The sequence below is a fragment of the Maniola jurtina genome, chromosome 3, assembly GCF_905333055.1.
Source record: "Maniola jurtina chromosome 3, ilManJurt1.1, whole genome shotgun sequence".
NCBI classification, from domain to species: domain Eukaryota; kingdom Metazoa; phylum Arthropoda; class Insecta; order Lepidoptera; family Nymphalidae; genus Maniola; species Maniola jurtina.
Genome location: NC_060031.1, coordinates 15,658,673 through 15,675,777, shown reverse-complemented (window position 1 = coordinate 15,675,777; position 17,105 = coordinate 15,658,673). Strand labels below are relative to the sequence as shown.

The following is a 17,105-nucleotide window of genomic DNA, read 5'->3' as shown; positions in this document are numbered from 1 at the left end:
CTATCACCACAACCCACTATGGCTATCACTAAAAATAGTGTACCTACCTACCTATAACTTACACAATAACGAATTTTTTTTGTTACATTATGACTAGCAATCAACAGTTACTGTAAGATTTATTTAATGCAATATTTCTTAGGACCCTTAGCAAAATGCATTCCGAATGAAACGATAGCGATTACGCTACGTGTTTACTCAATAATTCGATATGTGCAACGGTGTTTAATTCATAAGCGACGAGCGTTTTTCAATCTCTTTAAAAACAAAGCATTTTCGTCTAACGTGCTCAGGCAATGAAAAAGAAAATCAAGTCATGTCAGCTATCAAAAGATTCCGATCATCATGTCCAAGGAAGAACAGAGGTGTCCTCTATTTTTCCTCCAACGTGATGATATTTCAAAAAACCTAGTTAAAAAATTTAGACTTACCTACTTGAAATTTTTATGTTAAGCTAAATAATTAAGACAATTAAGACAATTTTGAGTGTTGCAAGATCAAGGACTGGCTATCCTAGCTAGATTTTTATATCTGTGTTAAGGATAGCCAGCCCTCTCCCTCAGTTACTAACCCAGCGATTAATTAATGCTCGCTATAAAAAATCTGCATTAGGTATTTTCAATTTGTAGTCCGATTAAAACACCATAATAATATGATAGAGCTTAAGAATTCGAATTTAATAAAAATAACGTTCAATCGGGGATTAAAAATCTGTAGCTATTTAATTTCATGTAACAAAAAGCTACTTCCTGATTTTTGATATATCTGCTGCCTACGCCCTTTGTGAGAAAATGAGCCCAGAAAGAGAAAAGGAAAAATCTGTTCATCCAATATTTTTTTATTTTTTTAATGAGTACCTACTGTTTATACTCTTAACTCTGTTTTCTCTTGTAACTTAATCCAACCGGAGTACAGCTAGTGATTTGGTCGCGACTCGTCATTTCTCGCATTGTCGTAATTCGCTGATTTACTAGCAACATTAATCAGGTTGACGGCCGATAGGGACTAAGTCACTGCCAAACTTACCTTTACACCTAATAACGACTTTATTACCTCGCATTAAATGTCAAAATACTTTGAAATGTAAACGTCATTTCTTTGTAAAGCATCACTACTGCATGTTATTGCTTGTAATTCTTTTTGCGAATTTGCAGCTATACACACATTTTTTTTCTTTTTTTGTTTAGTGTCGAATGTTTTATATTGTCTAGTTATTGATTTATTGTGGTCGTTTCCTGTTGTGCCCTTTTTTTAGGGTTTGACTGCAACTCGAGACTTTTGATCTGCGACGTTTCAAGTTAAGAGTGAAATATGTTGGTACAGATTTATGAAGTTTACAGTTTCGCTAAGAAATGCGGTTGCAGTGCTCTATGTGGAATGATTTGTTGATAAAAGCTGTCGTTAGGACGTTACTTAAACTTAAAACTGGAAATCTTACTGGTTGGTAAGAAAGGAACACAGTAAGAGTAGAAAGTATCAGAATTCTCAAACAAACAGTTATTAATTAACTGGAATCAATACTAAAGTTAGGAATAGAATAGAGAAGTTTTTATTCAAATAAACTTTTACAAGTGTTTTTAACCCCCGACCTAAATAGAAGGGGGTTTTAAGTTTGACGTGTGTATCTGTGTATCTGTCTGTGGCATCGTAGCTCCTAAATTAATTAACCGATTTTAATTTAGTTGTTTTTTGTTTGAAAGGTGGCGTGATCGAGAGTGTTCTTAGATATAATCCAAGAAAATCAGTTTAGCCGTTTGAAAGTTATCAGCTCTTTTCTACTTACTGTAACCTTCACTTGTCGGGGGTGTTATAAATTTTTTATTTACACTAGTTAAGTCAAAAGTTCATTGGACACAGTTAAGGTTTGAATGTTTTATAAATGTATTGCCTGTCTTATTAAGTATTGTACTATGTGTTTCTACAAAATCAATAAATTATATTCAATTAAATTAATCGTACACTGGTTTGGAAGGTCCGCGTTGCCGAGATGGACCAGCAAGATACTCATATTTGCTCTGTTTAAAAATTAAAATAATGCTATATCCTAGATGTATCCTATGACCACGAAAATAAGCAAAACGCGTTGCAAAAGTCAGCACGCATACCTGTATAATGGTTAAAAGTAAAATTTTGGTCCAAAGCACCAATCATGGTCCAAAGTTAACAAACCCTGACACAATATGTCTGTCCAAGTGTAAATTAAAAATTTATAACACCCCCGACAAGTGAAGGTTACAGTAACTAGAAAAGAGCTGATAACTTTTAAACGGCTGAACCGATTTTCTTGGATTATAGCTAAGAACACTCTCGATCAAGCTACCTTTCAAACAAAAAAAAAACTAAATTAAAATCGGTTCATTAGTTTAGGAGCTACAATGCCACAGACAGATACACAGATACACAGACACACAGATACACACGTCAAACTTATAACACCTCTCTTTTTGGGTCGGGGGTTAAAAAGACGTAGGACGTTTACCTATAACTACATAGCGATGGCAGTGGCGTGCAGGTCGCAGAGGTATAAAAGTACTGCTTACTTTAGTTCCAATAGATGAACCACAGAACAAATACTGTCATCAGTGAGTTACGGTTATTTTACATTAAGAGTTAAGACCTATTTCCTAGTTCCTACGTATCTAAGCCTACCCGGCTGCAAACCATATACACGCCACTGAGCGCTGGCTGTCCATTTCATTTTTCATCATGATCAACCCATTTCCGCCCCACTACTGAGTACGGGTCTCCTCTCAGAATGAGAAGGGTTTAGGCCATAGTCTGCCACGCTGGCCCAATGCGGATTGGCAGACTTCACACACCTTTGAGAACATGGAGAACTCTCAAGCATGCAGGTTTCCTCACGATGTTTTCCTTCACCGTTAAAGCAAGTGATATTTAATTGCTTAAAACGCACATAACTGAAAAGTTAGTGGTGCGTCGCGGGATCGAACCCCCGACCTCCGATTAGGAGGCGGACGTTCTAACCACTAGGCTATCACAGCTTCATTTTATTTTTATTGACGCTTAATTTAATGTTAACCGGTTGTTATGCAACTGACCCTAAATGCAATAGTTGGGTTTACATTATCCGATCAAGACTAAATTAAACCAATACCAATGTAAAGCCAATAAAACACCAATGCCCATCACCCGAGGCCTAGTGGCCACATAATTCAGCCTGAACCCGTTACCGTTCGACAAGTAGGTAAATTGGATCAAATAATTGAAAGTCGACCAACACGTCACATGGCGAAGCGAGTTTGTAGGGCACTTACGCACTGAAGGCTGTTTTTTAGCTGGTAGATTGTTTGACGATTGAAAAGCACTTGTAAAAGTTTATTTGAATAAAAATCTATTCTATTTTATTCAAGCAATTGAATATGTATGCTTTGACGGTGAATGAAAACATCGTGAGGAAACCTGCAGTCCTTAGAGTATTCATAATGTTCTCAAAGCTTTGCCAATCCGCATTGGCCAACGTGGTAGATTATGGCCTAAACCCTTCTCTTTCTAAGAGGAGGTGCCTTTTGGTTAAGATTATGGTGCTGATGAATCTATCGCAGTTTTATTAAACCCCTATCGGTTTCTCTAATCTCTACCCGGAAAAATAAATTGCATAGCAAGGCTTTGCCGGTAGGGTGCAATGATAACTAGCCAAGGCCGTAGCCTCCTACCAGACAAACCGTAGTCCGTTTGTCACCTTACGAGATAAAAAAATACAAATAATGCGTGCAAAAAGTATCAGTTCTTAATAAACATAACGCTTCTAAATAGCTTTCGTCTCCTATTAATATTGCTTTAGACGAAGTTATCACCAACTTAGTTGATTTATTAGTCGTACACAAGACAGTGCGTGGAGACCCCACGCTGAGCTATAAATCGACAAGTTTACTGGATCGTGTTATAAATCACGCAGATGTATTAGCTGTGTAATGAAAAATATAATAAATATAATATAATATGCCTGATAACGATTTATTACAAAAGACAGCTGATTTCGTAAAGTTAAGTAAATGTTTGGACAGGTAGGTACAGACAGCTACCTGTTCTATTAAATATTAAGCATTCTGTGATTTGGATCATAAAATAAAATAAATCATTCTACAATCTACGAGTATCTTTGTCTACAGGTACTATAAAAAGGCAATCAAGTGCGAGTCGGCCTCGCACACGAAGGGTTCCGTTCCATCGTAAAAGAAATAACACTTTTTTAACCCCCGACCCAAAAAGAAGGCTGTTATAAGTTTGACATATGTCTGTGTATCTGTCTGTGGCATCGTAGCTCCTAAATTAATGAACCGATTTAAATTTAATTTTTTTTGTTTGGAAGGTGGCTTGATTGAGAGTGTTCTTAGCTATAATCCAAGAAAATCAGTTCAGTCGTTTGAAAGTTATTCAGCGGCTCGATTGCGTTAGAATGACAGCTACGTTATCGCAACCACTGATTGGCTAACGCTTGTTCACAATTGGCTACAATGCATTGTTGCAACAAGAATACCATATATTCAGCCAATCACAACAATCGACCAGCAGGTGTCACAAACAACCCAACCCGATGCTCATATGCGTATTCGTAATCCCATACCCGTTACGCTAACGTCCCAAAACTATCGTTTCCCATCCAAAAGAATCTCCTTCGTCAATTGGCAATTCATGAATATGCACACGGCGGGGCGCCCGTTGATTGGACCTAAATAATAAATTCAATTTGCTCCTTCAAATATTTTCCCTGATAACGTTTCTATATTTGGACGGGGTGGGAATAATGGTGTTATTTAGAAGCTTGCAATATGCTAAGATAGTAGGCTGCCAGCATTAACAAGTCAGAAGATGGTTGCGCTCGGATGTCGGACATGGGAGCTGTGGAGACGTCTTCATTATATTGGCTTACAAAATAATAATATCTACACTTCGGCGGGGAGGGGCAACGCACGCACATAAGACGGAAACGTTTAAGTGCGGAAACCAGCCCAGAGAGAAGAAGAAGAAGAAGAATAATATCTACTTGGTTGGGAAAGAAGGATTTTCAATGTTGCATCATCATCCTGGTCAAACGATACTCGTCCGCTATGGACGTAGGCTACGGTCTTGTGACGTCTGAAATGTCGTTCAGCTAAGTTGACTCTCTGCTGACTGGGTAATCTGCTTTTATGTCATCTAGCTGAATTGTCTTTCGGCTTGCAAGATACTTTGCTCTCATGTCATCCAACGTGAATATCTTTCAGCCAAAAGGTAATTCTGATAGGCGCCCAATCCAGCGGCTTCCTGCGACTCGTTCTATGTCGTCTGCCCACCTACCTACCTACCACCTACGTACCTAGAACATCTGCCAACGCTGCATTTTTTGGTGCGAGATCGTCATTCGTAATCGTCATCGTCATTTTAGCACCTTGGGACCCCAACGTCAGATCAGATTCAGATCTAGGAAACTCTTATTCGGATTTCTCGGATGCAATAAGCATTGATGGAATAGGAATAATCTATCAAGACTTTCAAGATTTAAAATACTGCACTGAACTATGCCACAAACGACCAGAGCAAAGTGGAAACATCAACACCTTAACAGGGCTCTCTCCGTCACTTACTCCATACAATCGTAGTTCCCATTTCATTTGAATATTAAGCAACCAAAGTCCATGAAATTTTGCAGACATAGTCTAGAAACTAATATCTGTGTCTGTGGTGTTTTAGATTTTTCTAAAAATATGTAGTTTTAAAATTACAGGGGCTCAAAGATTTGTATTTTTCTTTAAAAAAAGGCCCAACTTTGTGCTCGTTTTTCTAGACAACGAAGCAATTTAATGAAATTTGGCAAAACCACAGACCTAGAAAATTTAATGAATATTATGTAGTAAAAAAATTATCGTTATATATTTTATATTGTTATAATTATGTGGGAACTACGAAAACCAGAAATTACACCCAGAAATCTTGAAAATTTCGTGCTGTCTCGATTTGTGCAAGCGGGGTGGTGAAGTGCGGGGGACGACACGTGAAACTGACAGAAACTGACAGTCTAAACACACGGGCCACATTTAGACTGCACCCAACTCCAAACTTGTCGATAGGTCTAACTAAATACACTGGTACATTTCAACTTGCGTTAGACGTATGCGTTACCTACTCAGACGTTGCCTGTAGATAAAAATATGTCTCATGTTTGCTGGCAATAGCGCATGCATCAAACCCTGCAAGTTGCAACTCTCTTGCAACCTATTCCTCACGCAATACGTACAGCTTTAATATTATAATTTTTGACAATGTATACTATATGTAATGCCATATCACAGGTCACTCTCTGATTTATTGCTAACAATTTACTTCCAAATGCAAAGAAATCTAAGTGTGTTGAATTCACACTGCCCAATACCAGGACCTTAAATGACATAAATTCATTGATAAATAATCATATGTTGAAAATAAAGGAGAACCCCGTGTTTCTCGGTATAATGTTAGATGCAAAGCTTCTATGGAACACCCACATATCAACACTAGATGGTAAACTCAGCTCTGCTGCTTACACTGTTAGAAAAATTCGACAGGTACTGACGTGGAAACTGCAAAAATTGTATATTTTGCCTATTTTCACAGTATTATGTCTTACGGACTCTTGCTATGAGATAAAGCGGTAGATATTGAGAAAAAAATGTATTACAGAAAAGGACAGGACGTGCAATTTATAATTTAAAACCGCGCGCTGCCATACAATAAAAATATAAGGAAATAAGTACCTTATCTATTATCTTATAGTAGCTTCTAAATATATTTACAACTAGCTAATGCCCGCAACTTCGCTCGCGTGGATTTAGGTTTTTAAAAATCCCGATCCTTTCATTTCCCAGAACAAAAGTTGTCTCTCCGTAATAGCCCGTCCCCGGGATGCAACTTGTTTCTGTATCACGTAAGAATATTTAAACGGATGATCCTTTTCAAATCCCGAGGGATCACCAGGATTTAGGAATGCAATTTCTTACAGCGTCAGGGTTGAGGTCAACGACAAAGTGTTTACTTGGTATAGATACCTTCAATATCAATTAATAATCGACACTTTTTAAATCCCATTAGCTTTAGTAGTCAGGTCCCCTGCAACATCAGGATTGAGGAGTTGGAATCCAAATTTTTTATTGAACAATGTCGCAAACTTTCTTTATCGATTAAAAAAACTACCCAAAATTACGCAGTTAGGTTACCTGCCAAATTTCATGGTTTTGAGTCAACGGGAAGTACCCTAGAGGTTTTCTTGACACACACGACAGACAGAGAGATAGACAGCAAAGTGATCCTATAAGAGTTCCGTTTTTCATTTTGAGGTACGAAACCCTAGAAAACGTAGGAACGGCATTCCGAACCAGTGGTAAATTTTTCTGACCATCCAAAAACACTTTGAAGTTTACCTAAAAGTTTACAGGAATAAAAATTTATCATTGTATTCCATTCCATTTCATTCTATTCCATTCTGTTCAAAGATAAATAGATATTAAAAATATTTGTCACCGAAACAATAATTTACGATACATCAACCAATATCAATTTTACTGATGACAATCTGACTATTACCAAAGTGAACGACTACTATAATATCTATTATATACGACTAACATAATATGTATTATAAATTGTGTGCCGTTTGCATTCTCACTAGGTTCTCATTAAGTTTGTTTTATTTGGTTAAACTTTCTGGCATTTATATTGTTATGACGTTTAATTGGCAAACAGTCTGTTTATTGGCTGAAACTCAAAAATTCAGCCAATCACAACAAAGAAAATATTGTAATAATGATTGATGCAGCTTTCTGTAATTGAAAACAAAATATTTGACATTAACTTGAATGTGACAGTGTTTTCCGAATAGGGTTGCCAGAGGCCCCGTATTTTACTGGTTACCCCGTATTTCAGGATACAGAAACCTGTAATTATGAAAATAAAATACGGGGCAAATAAAACTAAATATTTTTAGGGTTCCGTAACTCAAAAGCAAAAAAGAACTCTTATAGGATCACTTCGTTGTCTGTCATTCTGTCAGTCTTTCCGTCTGTCCGTCTGTCCATCTATCCTTCTATCCGTCTGTCATGTGTTCATGAACAAATATTAGTATTTTCAATTTTCAAAGTAAGATAACTACATATATCAAGTGGGTTATCATATGAAAGGGCTTTACCTGTTCATTCTAAAACAGATTTTTATTTATTTTTATGCATATTTTTTTAATGCATAACAGTTTTTGATTTCTCGAGTAAAATGTCGGAAAAAATACCCGAATACGGAACCCTCGGTGCGTGGGTCTGACTCGCACTTGGCCGGTTTTTTACAAATTCAGCAGGAGCTGGCTGGTGAAATAAAACACTGACGTTATGTCCAGTAGAAAGAATATTTTCCTTTTGCGGCAATGCGTAGCCGAAACCCACTCGATATTGATCATGGTCGTAGCCAAGGCGGCGGGGCTTGGTTTGAGGATGTAAGCCTTTTTTTATACAAGTTAGCCCGTGACTTTAATCTTTTCTAGTGGTAAGTGATGATGCAGTCTTCTTGGCCGTTAGGGCCATACTAACCATATAACTAGCCATGACCGAAGCCTCCCACCAGACCAGAAATTTTGAAATGGCGACTGCGCCTGAGAAGCCGTCAAAAACCTAAGCCTAAAATAATACTTACACTATTTCTTGCATTTGCTTACCAATTTTTTTTGGAAATATATCAAACATTTCGCGCTCACTTCACTCGCGCTTTGAATTTCTATTACTTGGTGTAAACCCCGCAATTTCGTTTGCATGAATTTAGATTTTTAAAAATTCCGTGGGGGATTTTCCGGGCTAAAAAGCCGCCTAAAAAAAATGTCTGGGATGCAAGTTACCTCTGAATAGTAAGTACCAAAATTTTGGTAAAGAAGATGGGCCGTGAAAGGGTAACAAATAGATAGGCAAATAGATATACTGTCGTATTCGTAATATTAGTATGGATAGGAAGCTTTAAAAATAAAATCTTGCTATGGCTACACTCTTTTCCCTTTCACTTTAATTTTTTCTGTATTGAACCAAAAACACTTACGATCACTGCGCTCGCGCTTTTTTATTGTTGTATTTTATCTCACTGTCAAATTGAAAGACGAAATTCCACTAACCAGGTAATTAGCCCATAAAGTTGAGCGAATGTTTTTTTCCTCATGACAGGATTCAGTTCTGGCCCTAATAAAACCTCTCCCGCAATCGATTCCTGGCTACGGCCATAGTATTGATACTGTGAAGGTGGAATTACAAATTAAATGTAATTTTAAGTTGAAATGAAAATATTGTATGCATGAAATGTATAACATTTTGCTTTACAACACTAAGAGTTTTTAAAAGCTATTTAAATAAATATATCTTTTATTTAAAACCACATTGCAAACACAGTTCACCAATCAAGACACGGCAACATACAGAGAAAAAATACAAAACTTACAAATAAACTGAAATATCTGAATAGGCTTTCCATGCATTTCAGAGAGAACCACCGCCTATTTCTTCAAATACTTCAAATTTTCAAATTTCTTCAAATCTAAACCCCGTATTTTTGATGGTGGTAGCCTGTAAATCAAAAAGAGCCAGGTGGCAACCCTACTTCGACCTAGACAGAATGAAAAATTGTTTTCATTACTCGGTATGCCTACTGCCATAGTGTGACAGAAAGTGTGACGGTAGTTGTGACCTCTGATTGGCCGACTCTCTTTCACTATTTGCTAAAATTGATGATTGCAACAACAATTTTTTCTTTTTTGTAATCGAAAACAGAACACGGACGTCAAACAGGTTGACTAATTGCAATCATATCTGACCGGCTAACATTGTTCCGCTAGTGGCTCAAACTCACTGTCGCAGCAAGAACATGGTAAATTCAGCCAATCACAGCAATTTGAAATTTGGTTATCACAAATGTACCGATCTAGGAACCGAGAATGCACGAACCAGGGCAGATAGAGATAAGAACAATAATATCATACGTAGGAAATCGACGGGGGATCGTTGACAACGATAGCCTTAATACAAACAGAACAGGAAAGGATAATTCTGAGATAAAACCTAGCGAGCTTTGCTGCCAAAGTTGGAAACCGCGTGCGGATAGAGGCAGAAATTATTGTTAACTAGCCGATCCCCGCGACTTCGCCCGCGTGGTTTTAGGTTTTTTGACAATTCCGTGGGAAATCTTTGATTTTCCGGGATAAAAAGTAGCCTATGTGCTAATCCAGGATATTATCTATCTCCATTCCGTTTCAGTCAAATCTGTCTAGTAATTTTTGCGTGAAGGAGTAAAAACATACACACACACACACACACACACACACACACACACACACACAGATACACACAAACTTTCGCCTTGATAATCTTAAACTGATCAGAGATCACACTAATATTAGATTACTTTAAAAAATATTATTTTAAAATATTTTTAGCATTACGGAAGTCTCCACACCCTCGAGAGAACAATTTTTACGACATAGCGAAGGCGCGCGCCGCCGCGTAGTGGCCTCTTACAATTTTCGCGGGCTTCTGGCGCGCCTGTTAAAAACACAATGAATAATTATTGGGGTTTGTTTCTTCGCCTTTTTCTGCAGAGCGCGCTTTAATAATGCCCTGATGCTCTTTTAATTTGGTGATAAAAGCAGCGCGCATAATTAGATTGAGATTGACTTATTGAATAGAAGTTTAAGTTTTACTTTGTTCGAATTCTTTTTTTTTTTTTCTTTAAATCTGGCTTTACTCTGATTAGCCAATGTCAAGTTTGTGATATTTTCAAGTTATTGAATTTATACAAGTATGGACTCCGTCTGCGCCGGCGCCCGCCGACATACGCGCGGCGCCCCTTTAGAGCGCTTCCCAGTCAGTTTCACCACCAAAAAACACCAACTAACACAAAAACCAGCCACTCTTAACAAAAAAAAACACTCCAAACAAGCACAGCACGCGCGCCAGCAAACGCCATCACAGTCGAAGTCCTCGAATTCTTTGACGATCTTTTTGTGCAGTGGTGCGCGCTGTGGCCTTATAAGCAGGAGGTTCTAGGTTCGATCCCCAGGATTTGGAAATTTATCTAAATATATAAACAGAAAAGTCTTGACTCACTGAATAGTTCCCAGCCCAAGCCCTTGGACTTAGAAACTTAGAAAGCTGAAATTTTGCGCAAGGCTTGATTTTTTAAAATTTCCACGGGAGCATAGCCGTGGGTGGTTGCTAGTAATTTCTAAACTGATTCAGATAATATGGTCTGGTAGGAGGTTTTAGCCGTGGCTAGTCACCTTATCGGCAAAGTCGAAGTTTTTTTCTAGATAAAAGTAGGTACCTTGTTAATCCATTCAAAAAATTACGTGAATTTATTATACAGTTGCACCGTAATTGAAAGAAAACTAACAAACACACTCTCGTATTTCACACTATAATATTATAAAGGCGAAAGTTTGTTTGTATGTGTGTGTGTGTGTGTGTGTGTGTGTGTGTATGTTTGTTACTCCTTCACGTAAAAACTACTGGACGGATTTGGCTGAAATTTAGAATGGAGATAGATAATATCCTGGATTAGCACATAGGCTACTTTTTATCCCGGAAAATCAGAGAGTTCCCACGGGATTTTGAAAAACCTAAATTCTTGCGGACGAAGTCGCGGGCGTCAGCTAGTAACATGATAAAAAGTAATGACAATTCTAATTTCCATTTATTTAACAAACAAACATAATCTTCCTTAACAAAAACAATATGGCAGAAATAAATCGAACTTCACGCTCCGGAAGTCCGTAATAAAGAAAGTACATTACGAACAAAAAAGCAGTAAATAACCGAAGGCACATACCTATAAAAACAAACACTGCAAATTTATAGCCTCTTAAGCATGCTCTAAGAAAAACTCCGGAATCATTCAAGCCGGGGTGATTCAAGGGTGAATCAAATAATTCCTCTCGCGAAAGAAATGTTTTGTAGGGGTGAGAACCCTTTAAGTCTGGCTAAGAAGTTTAATGAATTATAGTTTACTAGCTGACGCCCGCGACTTCGTCCGCGTGGATTTAGGTTTTTCGAAATCCCGTGGATAAAAGTAAAAAGTAAAAAGTCCCGGGATAAAAAGTAGCCTATGTGCTAATTCAGGATATTATCTATCTCCATTCCGAATTTCAACCAAATCCGTCCAGTAGTTTTTGCGTGAAGGAGTAACAAACATACACACACACACACACATACAAACTTTCGCCTTTATAATATTAGTGTGATGTGATAGTGTGACTAGATGATGCTTGTGACTTTGTCCGCGTGGATTAAGGTTTTTAAAAATCCCGTGAGAACTCTACGGTTTTCCGGGTTCAAAAGTAGCCTATGTCACTCTCAACTTTAATTAACTACTTACTCATGCAACCGTTCCGAGCGTCGATCCGTTCAACCGTTGCTCAGTTGGGATGTGATTGAGAGACAAACCAATAAACAAACAAACAAACAAACAAACATTGAAGTATTCTTATTACTGAGTGTATGAACAGTTCAGCGATTTAGCCGTCAAAGGTAACAGACAGACAGACAAGACAGACTTTTGCATTTTCAATATTATTATTAGGTATATGGATGGCATGGGTTTACCTCGAGGGATGTTTTTTATTTCCTTTCGATTTCCCATTAGGCGAGACAATATTACTTGCACTTTGAAGTTTGAAGTTAATTTAAATCGTCGCTTCATTTAAGTTAAACTCATTTTTAAATGTTGCAGAACTTGGATTTTATGATAATAAGCTAGTATACTGTATACCTACTGTTTGCAATATTATACGAATTTGTAACCCCCGACCTAAAAAGAGGGGTGTTATAAGTTTGACGTGTGTATCTGTGTATCAGTGTATCTGTCTGTGGCATCGTAGCTCCTAAAGTAATGAACCGATTTTAATTTAGATTTTTTCGTTTGAAAGGTGGCTTGATCGAGAGTGTTCTTAGCTATAATCCAAGAAAATCGGTTCAGCCGTTTGAAAGTTATCAGCTCTTTTCTAGTTACTGTAACCTTGTCGGGGGTGTTACTTACTATATTTACGAAACAAAATGTTGGAAATGACATTTGATGCAGTTAGCCCTAAAGTAGCACTATTTTTCTTTGATTTCAACATATTTGACATATTATCGTCGATTGAGGATCAAAATGGGATAAAACCGAGGAAATCAAGAATTTCCTCCCTGTAGTTCACTCCAGTCTCAGAAGTTGTAACATGGCATGTCAGTAAATGCTAATAATAAATACGTGGTGTACTCTAAAAGACAGTCAACAGACCTGCTTTATAAAGCCATAAGCAAATGGATGGCACAAAAAGTTCCGCCCCTTCAACTCCGCCGACTTATCAAGTTATCATTCCCTATCTTAATACGCTAGAACAAAAAGTGAAGGCAAATAGCCTCTTTACGGCCTGAGAACACCGCCATGTTGACAGCTTGCTGTGATACAAGCCGATGTTTGAACATTTTGAAAGTGGCTTAAGCTTCTGTGTTACATTATTTCTTTACTTATGCCCGCGACTTCGTCCGCTACTACTAGTTACTAGCTACACAAATTTCGAACCCCTAGTTTACCCCCTAAGAGGTTGAATTTTCAAAAATCCTTTCTTAGTGAATGTCTACCTCATAATAGTAATATGCATGTCTTTCAGCCTAATCCGTCCAGTAGATTGAGCTGTGCGTTGATAGACCAGTCATTAAGTCATTCTTTTCCTTTCGTATTTAGAAGACTAGCTAAGGATTTATATTTTGTCATAAAAGACCATCAAATTTTTGAAAAACTACTATATTGCTAAGTAACCTATCGACAGATTACAGATAGGATTGATCATTAATTTCGGCCGATAGTCTAGACTCTAGGAAAAATGGATCTAATCTGGGACCTCTATCTAACATACCCACAGCATACCTCAAATTTCGTAAGACAGTACCATTATTATTCTTTCGCAAAAAAAATCACAATAATTCAGAATCTTTACGCGTCATAAAAATGAGGCCACAAATCAAAAATCCCGGTGCCCGTTCACGTTTTCCCCACCATTTCTTAATCCATCTGCACTCGTCACAAATCAACAAGACGCATGCTTTCCGGCCGGGGACTCGAACCTAATGGCGGTGGATTTATTGACTACATAAACACGGCTATGTTGTTAGCCGAACAGGGACTGAGCTATACGGGTTGTCTTTAAGGAAAATTATCTTTACTGGATGATTGGTCATTAATTCTCTCTGGACGTTTTCTAAGGTTTTCACTTCTATCGCCTGTGGGTTACTTTACCCCCTAAGAGGTTGAATTTTCAAAAATCCTTTATTAGCGGGTTTCTATGTCATAATAGCTATCTGCATGCCAAATTTCAGCCTGAGCCGTCCAGTAATTCGAGCTGCACGTTGATAGGATAGTCAGCCACCTATTCCTTTTTAACCCCCGACCCAAAAAGAGGGGTGTTATAAGTTTGACGTGTGTATCTGTGTGTCTGTGTATCTGTGTATCTGTGTATCTGTCTGTGGCATCGTAGCGCCTAAACGAATGAACCGATTTTAATTTACTTTTTTTTGTTTGAAAGGTGGCTTGATCGAGAGTGTTCTTAGCTATAATCCAAAAAAATTGGTTCAGCCGTTTAAAAGTTATCAGCTATTTTCTAGTTTTCTTGTAGAAAAGAAGGTTAGATAACCCTTAGGTTCATAATATTCAAGTGTCAATTGACAAATGTCAAGCTGTCTAGATGGACGTTGCCTAAATATACATAATTATTTATTTGAAAATGATTTGTCGGGGGTGTTGAAAATTTTTAATTTACACTTGTTATATATAATCAGCCGCGTGGACTTCACAAATTTCAAAACCCTGTTGCATCCCCTTAGAAGTTGAATTTTCAAAAATCCAGATGTCTACGTCATATCTAATCTGTCTACATCCTAAATTTTTACCCGATCTGTCCAGTAGTTTGAGCTGTACGTTGATAGGTCAGTCATTCAGTCAGTCACCTTTTCCTTTTATAGGTTTTATAGGTAGTCTACGGGATATAAGCTAACTCTGTACCAAATTTCGTCAGAATCGGTTAAACTGTTGGGCCGTGAAAAGGTAGCAGACAGACAGACAGACACACTTTCGCATTTATAATATTAAATATGGATTAACACAATTTCAAATATGTATACGGAACCCAAAATCGCAATCCATTATAATTAAAGGCATGGAACGTCACCGGCGACGCCGCGCTGGGGCGACAGTCGACACACAGACACACGTCGCTTGCGTTTTTACACTTAATTATGTGATTTATAGCTTCCTTCACGCGGGATTAGCGATGCACAATATTGGCTGACGCGTTTTACACGCGACGATACGGATGCGACACGACCACGGACACAAAACTAGAAATATGCAATCTACCTGTGCCAGCGGAATGATTCACTAACTCGGTGATCAACACTAGGCTGAGATTAAAGAGCGAACTTTGCATAGATTCAAGACACTGTTAAACGAGACAAATTTTTGTCAGCGATATAGCACTGTCTCGTTTTTACAGTGTCTTAAGTCAAAGTACGCTCTATAAATTTCAGCCTAAATGACTGCCATCAAGCTTATTTGGCATTGGTTGGTTCTACATTGCTGCTTCATTGAGTAACATCAAAATAACTTTTATTAAAAAATCTTCAATAGATTACAAATATATTTCGAATGAGTTCGCCAGCTATTATTAAGTGTTGATCACTGAGTTAGTTGTTGTACCTGTGTATGTTAATAGACTAGATACCTTAGTCAAGTCTATTATTATTATTCCACTACTTTTAAAAGCCCTCTACCTTATTATTATTATAGAAAAAAGTTATTTTATTTATTTAATTGATAAATCTAAATCGTTCCGGCCTTTTTAATTAAAAGCTTCATAAAGATTTTCTCACATTAATAGAAAAATATCAACAATTACCTTAAGCATTTGTGGTTTATTTGAATGGATATAAAATGTTTGATATTTTTGGGTAGAGAAAGAAAATTGTAGCGCAATAGGAGTATAGGAATTTTAAAATTAATAACTATGAATGTAGTATTTAAATATCGTATCGTAGCCGTTTCCCATGCTCGTAATGTGTAAATGCAAAGAGTGTGACAGGCGATGTCTGTCGTCCACGTGATTTCTTGCGCTTGCGACTCTGTAATTGGAGTGTGAAATTTCTTTTTAAATTAGGCGTATACGAGCATGAATGAAATGTTAAGACTGCACTTTTCGTGACAGAGATCGCAAATCATCATCGTCATCATTATCAACTGCTGGACATCCACTGCTGGACATAGTTTTCTTGCCTTTAATGCCAATGAAAAAGGCAAAGTCTGTTAATTCCGAAATTTTGACTGCCTGATACGTAATTTGAGACAAACTCTGCATAGACAAGTGTAAATTAAAAATTTATAACACCCCCGACAAGTGAAGGTTACAGTAACTAGAAAAGAACTGATAACTTTCAAACGACTGAACCGATTTTCTTGGATTATAGCTAAGAACACTCTCGATCAAGCCACCTTTCAAACAAAAACAAACTAAATTAAAATCGGTTCATTAGTTTAGGAGCTACAATGCCACAGACAGATACACAGATACACAGACACACAGATACACACGTCAAACTTATAACACCCCTCTTTTTGGGTCGGGGGTTAATAAAAATCAAAACCACATCGCAATATATCAAAATCCTAAACTCACAGGTAAAAGGGGTACAGTTTATCGTCCAGGGATATATTTGTTATATTTCATTTATGCTAATTATTAGTTATGGGCGAAGTTCGGCCAGGTTGCCTCCTAATTCTGATTGATGTGGTGCCCGCACGGGCTTTGTCACTTTTAATTTATTCCCTCAGATGGTTTTTTAATGTGTGACTTTTTGACGAACAAGTTTTCAATGCGTAGCTTAAGTTACGTTAAGTTAGTAGTTAAGTTAAGTTGCGTAGTTAAGTTAGTATGCGTAGTTTAAGGTTAAATTTGCATTGAAATGTGTTTTTATAAGCTGATGCAAAAATTAAATAAACAAAAATGGTAATTTTACACGACTGCCCAAAAAGGGGTGTAATGTTTTCAGGGTTCATGTAATTATGTTAGTTTCTTTATTCCAACA

At 37.4% G+C, this 17,105-nt stretch overlaps 1 long non-coding RNA gene across 1 annotated transcript; it reads right to left on the bottom strand.

Annotated features, from left to right (window-relative positions):
• Positions 1–487: 487 nt before the first annotated feature.
• On the bottom strand, positions 488–16,134 carry LOC123880783. The gene is made up of 3 exons (XR_006799345.1): positions 16,124–16,134; positions 6,052–6,057; positions 488–566 (listed from the first exon to the last, which is right to left on the bottom strand). It is a non-coding gene; the product is annotated as an uncharacterized LOC123880783 (long non-coding RNA).
• Between the last annotated feature and the right edge of the window lie 971 nt (positions 16,135–17,105).